At 40.8% G+C, this 6,000-nt stretch overlaps 1 protein-coding gene across 5 annotated transcripts in view; it reads left to right on the top strand.

Annotated features, from left to right (window-relative positions):
• Positions 1–893: 893 nt before the first annotated feature.
• TAOK1 (TAO kinase 1) overlaps positions 894–6,000 on the top strand; it is a 146,710-nt gene continuing 141,603 nt past the window's right edge. For all 5 annotated transcript variants that reach the window (XR_016388780.1, XM_089899951.1, XM_022595590.3 and 2 more), the window contains exon 1: positions 894–1,563. The gene's annotated coding sequence lies outside the window, so the exon portion shown is untranslated. The remainder of the gene's footprint in view (positions 1,564–6,000) is intronic.

Here is a 6,000-nt window from a genome sequence, read left to right as displayed (position 1 = left end):
GTACATCCGGCTGAAGCAGAGAGCTTGTTTTTTCTATCACAGCCAATGTACTTCCCTAGTTTATTGTAACTTCCAACAACTGTTCTGGTGTACATTTTCACTCACAAATCTCACACAACAGATCTATTCATCTCAGTTGTTTTATTGATTGAAGAACCAAGATTTTTTATGACTGCACCTTAGGCATACCTTTTGGTTCTTGAATAAAATTTCTCCTTGTGGCCCACTGGAGGGGTTTTCCCCTAAAAAAATGTTTTTCATTTAAAAAAATGAGAAGCACTACCTCTTCCCTTAGAACTCTTTAGTTTGTTTACTGCACTTGTTACTCAACCTACTCAATCCACAAAAACTTTTCAAGAATTTGTCCCTTTCCTACCATCGCTAACTATAGGATGGTTTAGCTCTGTATTTCCAACTATTGTTACAGTTCCAAAAATTATTATAAACGTTTAGAATCTGAAAAACTCAGTTATATACTGATTACGCCGACCAGCTTACCTCTGAATTCCACGGAGGGATTGAAATAAGGTGTGTAAGAAGGGGGCTATTCAACATGTCAGGGCAAGCTTCTCATTCGCAGGGTTTTTTGGGGGGGACGGATATTTTGGGAGTGGGAAAAGCAAAGGAGAAGAGCAGATAAGCTCTTCTTTCTTAGGTTTCAGGGTGAAATGAACGTACCTGACGCCCACGTGGCAGAACGGCTCCGCCAGGTGAGCGAGGCCGGACTGGAGACAGGACGGAACTCTGGGCTATTCTGGAGACTCCGCCCAGTGTAAGCACTCGCGCGCTCCCGTGAGGGCGTGCACGCGTACGCAGTCTTGCCTCGCGCAGGGTAGAGCCTGTCAGGCGGGAAATCTCGCGAGATTGGAGACTGGGATGACTGTCGGGAGGAGGGGAGTGGTGTCTGGGAAGGGGGGGGAATCTGGGCAGCGGCCGGGCTCTGTGGCTTCAGGGCTCGGAGAGAGAGAGAGGGAGGGAGGGTGGCAAAGAGAGTGAGTCGGTGCCGCCGCCTGCCTAAGGAGAGAGGAGGGGTCCTGCTTGCCTGCGCCCTTCGCGGGCCGAGAGCGCGAGGCACCCGCGAACCTCTGAGGCCTCCAGCCCCTGGGGACCCCGCCCCGCCGGCCGGCCGGCCCGGGGCCTCTCTTCCCTTTGTGAGCGCCCCCTTCCCAGGGGTGGTGGTGGCTGAGGTCTGTGCGTGGGCCCGCCCGCCGAGGGGCCGCGGCGGGGGACCGAGAGGGCCTCGGCTGTGTGAGGACGGGAGGCGGCCGAGGCCCGGGCCGGTTCCCCCGAGGCGGCGGCGGCGGCTCCCGGCACTTCCCCGCGCCATCTTAGCTGAGTCCAAGCGCTGAGGGCGCCTCCTCGACCCCGGTAGTCCCTTCGCCCCCCCCCCCCCGCCCCTTGTCGCAGAGCTTGGGCTGGGCGGCTTGCTGGGGCTCCGGGGGGGGGGCGGCGGTCTGTCGCCTGGCCCCCTCCTCCTCACTCCTCGCCCTCCAGCGTAGCGGCTACCCAAGCGCTGCAGGGGGCTGTGGCTGCCTACTCCGCCCCAGACCTGTCGGCGAAAGGGTAAGGGCACCTCTGCCTTGGGAAAGGGAGACATGGAGGGGGCGGGGAAATTCGGCCCACTTTGGCCGCTGCGCGGAAGAAGGGATGTGGGGGTGGGGTGGGGGAGGGAGACAAGGAGGGTCTGTGATTCTGTGGGTGGGGTGAAGAAGCTGGTGAGCTGGGCGCCCTCCCGTTTTGAGGGGCAAGAGCAATTACATTCCTCTTTCCTGAGGGTTACCGGAAGGGGTGGTAGAAGAGGATGTCTCGAGGAAGGTGTGGCCCTCCTAGGGAGACTGGGTTGATGTGCACCCCGATTTAAAGGCGCGAGGTCCCTTTCCCTTCTGATTCCTCTGCTCCTCCCTCTCCTCCTTTGTAGTGTCTGTGAATTCTTGGGAAGGGAGGTCGCTCTGGGTAGTCTACTGGGTGGATTCCCACCCTCCCTCCTCGCTCGGGAAATCTATACCCCTCTTCTCTAGGGGTGATGGAAGCGTTTCTTTCCCCCAACCCTTCCCCATTCTTTAGTCTACTGCAGTGCTGCAGAAGTCCAAGGCAGTTTCTTCATACACAGGCCCGTGTATACACTGAAGGGAGGGGGAGCAAGAGAGGGAAGTAATGGCGCTTCCCTTAGAAAGGTTACCCCTTTTCCTTTGGTTTTAAATCGATAATGGTACTGGTTTAATACTCTTCCCCTGAGATCTGTCCCTGGGAAGTATGTCTGTTACTGTTGGGGGGCTACGGCCTCTCAAGAGAGACCCTGCCATGTTAGAACAGTTTTGATGACTCTCTCTTTTCAAAACACTGGGTTGACTTTTTTTGTGTGTGAGCATATTGGGTTTTCGTTAGGATTAAAATAAAATAATTTTGTACTCCCTCATTTCTCTCTTTTTTTTTCTTCCTATGACTTTTGTAGTTCTTGAAGAATTATTAAAGATTATTGTTTACAGACAGGCTGTCTGATGGACATTCCTTCTCCCTGAGCTGTGAATTTTTAGGGTTAATACTATTTTGTATACATTGAAATCGGAATTTTCCGAAAATGATTAGGTTACAAACCTTTCTGTTGAAAATGCCTTGTTTCTTAATGTAATAAAAATTAATAAAGATTAATTTGCCTAATGATACTGTGATAGGATCTGTATTCTGTAGTCAGTAAGTCGTTTTTCCACTTCTTTTGCTTCATGTCACATTTGTTTAAAACAAATCATCTTATCTGGTTTACAGTAGTACTTGTTGGTTTTGTTTAGTAGAGTAGAAATAAATTAAAAAAAAAATTAACATTCTGTAAGTGTGTTGCCAAGTTCTTGTGACCAAAGAGTAGTCTTGAAATCTACAGTTGATACTTTTTTCTTTAAGTATTTAGAGTTACTGATGAAGTGATTTCAAAATGTTCCGTACATGAATATTCATATAATTAAATAACTTTTATACAAAGTGATGAAGGTGACTAAACTAACTACAGAGATCTTGTCTTGACATTTTACTAGCAAGTTGTATTTGGTGTTTAAGCTTTACTTATTGGGTGACTTGTTTTTAAATACTTCCAAATGTCATCTGCATATTACATTGTCCATCAGAGCTTTTTTGGTGTTTGTTGCATTTTGAAACCTGTTTTAAGACAGGTATTTAAAGATGTTAGTAGTACTGGTGTTAAGCATTAATTTAGTTTCTGTCATCTTATTTCATGATTTTAATATAGGGAGACACATTAATGGTATGTTAAATCAGTTTTTATTATTTTTCCTCAGCAAATGGAATTCTCCTTACTTTATTCTCTTTTGATTTTTATCTGAACTCATTTTAACTTAAACAGCACTTCTCATTTGAATCTTTATTTCATGGCACAAAGCTGCATGTTGTGGTGTGTAGTTTTCCCCTCTTTGGCAAATTGTGAGGTAAAGTCTAATTCCTGTGTTATGGCTTGTTGGTAATTAATTCATATATACTAGCATGTATAAACCCAAGCATACTGCTCAGTAAAAAGTGACTGTTTTTGTCTTCGAAAGGTGAAGGCAGAGGGGATTTATCAATAAGGGCTACAAAACTTAAGGATGTACACTGGATATAGGTAAACTACTTGCTATATATATCAGCATACTAGAACTAAGAGGTACTCTTTAGAACAACTATGAAGAAACCCTTTTCAATAGTTGGTAGGAATTCTGTTAAAGGTGGTAAAACTATGTTCATGACCAATTAGATAAATTCATTATTAAGGAAAAACTGTCTGCCGGTTATTGCAGGTGAGTTCTGATGCCCCTGTCAGAAAGAGAAACTAAGAGCTGTTAGTCTGAGTTAATTGATTCCAGATTATATGGTACCTCTTGGGTTTCTAGTTATCTACAAAATGGCAGTGTACATCACTTCCTGTTCTTTCACAACTGATTCTCTGAATTCCCTCTTAGTGACTTAATTTTTGGCATTCTGATACCTGATTTGTTAATTTGGTTATAATTCTCATGTTTTATAGATGGAAGAATTTCTAAGAATCAATTGGGTTTAAAGGCTTTGTATAGTCTAGGATTATCTTGACACTAACTAAATTTCCTTCCAAATTAAAGGATAGTTTCTCAAACAGATTTAAACTGAGAGGTTTTAAAGAAATACAGCAATATACAGGACCAAAAGTATGAGTGAATTGAATAGAAAATAATTATTGTATTTTCTGTAATATATATTTTGGGAGAACTGTAGATGTGGCAGTTAACTGACCATGTTAATATAAAACAAGTTTTCTTTATATCAAGGTATATACATGATATTTGGTCCCATGCTGTGATGCCATCCCAGTAGTAAGAAAGAAACTGGTTACTTACAGAATACTAGGACTGAATACTCTTAACTAACCATAAAAAGTGTAATTTATTTTAAGAATTTGCTGGTACTTAGTAGATATGAATACTTAGTAAATCCAGAAGTTATCTAGGGGGCCAACTGTTGGCATTGAAATTAGATTTGAGATTAATCTGTTATTCATATTAATAAATTCTTTCTTTTTCATGTGACTGCTCTGTATATTAAAATCATTTTATTTCTCCTCTGTATATCTTTTTGGTTATCAGTAGTCTGTTGTAATAATTGTACTCATACTGATTTTACCTTTTAGAAATTAGGAGCTTTTTTCTATGTATAAGTTAAGGGCTGCTATTCAGTTCAGGATCATATATGAATGCATCTCTTCTAAAAAGTGTCAATTCTGTAGTTAAGTCTTGCATAAAATTGAGATTGTTCCATTAAGCAGAGTGCCAACGTATGTTCGTCTGCCTTTAGGTTTCTGTACTTGTTCATGGCTGGATTATTTTTTTATACAAGATTTCAAATTCTAAAAATGTAAGTGTAAAAGATACAAACCTCTATTCATTCCATTATATTGGATGAAAATATTTTAATTTTAATGATAAAAATTGATATTTAATATCATTAAAGTGTTTCATACCTTTTTAAAAAATCCACATGAATTTAAATGTTGTGTGGAGGGGCTAGAAACAATTACTTTCAATTGGGATGTTCTTTTAACATTTGGTAACAATTCTATATCAGCCTCTTCTGTTTGTGCTAGAAGCAGACTTTTTGTTCTGAAATACAGTTTAAGGCTGCATTTTCTTAGCTAGTGACAAAATTAAGTGGCCCATAAAAGGTGGAAAGGTTTTTCACAATATAAAAAATTTACGTGGCATGTAAATAAAGTTAATTAAAGTACAGGTTACTAGGTACTTCGCATAATTAATATATAGCCTGTTAAAAATGCCAGTAGCAGTGACATTGTTATAAAAGCATAACTACATTTAATTGGCCTCTAACTTATTTTTAAAGCTGAGAAGGGGCTGAATTTTCTTTTTGATAAAATTATTCAATATGATTATGTTGTGCAGATTCAGAAGTAGATGAATTACTTCATTTAGAAAGACATGCAAAGTTTAGTTTCTGAGAAAAACATCAACAGATACTGGAATGGAACAAAATATTCGGATCTGCAGCCACCAATAATACAACTGTCACTTAATATATCTTAATTTTACCATTTATTAGCTGTGTAACTTCTTTATGTAACATTTTTAAGCCTCACTTTCCCTGTCTATAAAATGAAAATAATGCCTACTTTATAAGGTTGCTAGGTTTAAATGGGATAACCCTTGTTAAGTACCTACTGTATTGCTTGATACATAGTAAGCACCCAATAAGTTGTTGGCTGTCGCATATTAGCCACTTAATAAATGTTTACAAATGAAAATAGTCTAATATTTAAGAATGAAGTACATTCCATAATTTTGATTTGAAGTTGGATTTATACATTTGGAGCTCAACGTATATTTTTTAAAGAAATGGTTCGAATTTCTAACCAAGGATAGCTTACAAACTTTTTTGTACCTGAGATGGACTACTATGTAGTTCTATAAGAGATTTTCTTTTTCCTTTGCTGGATGTAAAACCTGTCCTAAAGAACAAAATTTCCTTCCCCTT

The sequence above is a fragment of the Delphinapterus leucas genome, chromosome 19 (genome assembly GCF_059928025.1).
Source record: "Delphinapterus leucas isolate spDelLeu-1000000601 "Yukka" chromosome 19, BTC_Dleu_Yukka2, whole genome shotgun sequence".
In the NCBI taxonomy this organism is placed as follows: Eukaryota; Metazoa; Chordata; class Mammalia; order Artiodactyla; family Monodontidae; genus Delphinapterus; species Delphinapterus leucas.
The sequence above is the reverse complement of the archived record's forward strand: the minus strand, read 5'-3'. Positions and strand labels throughout refer to the sequence as shown.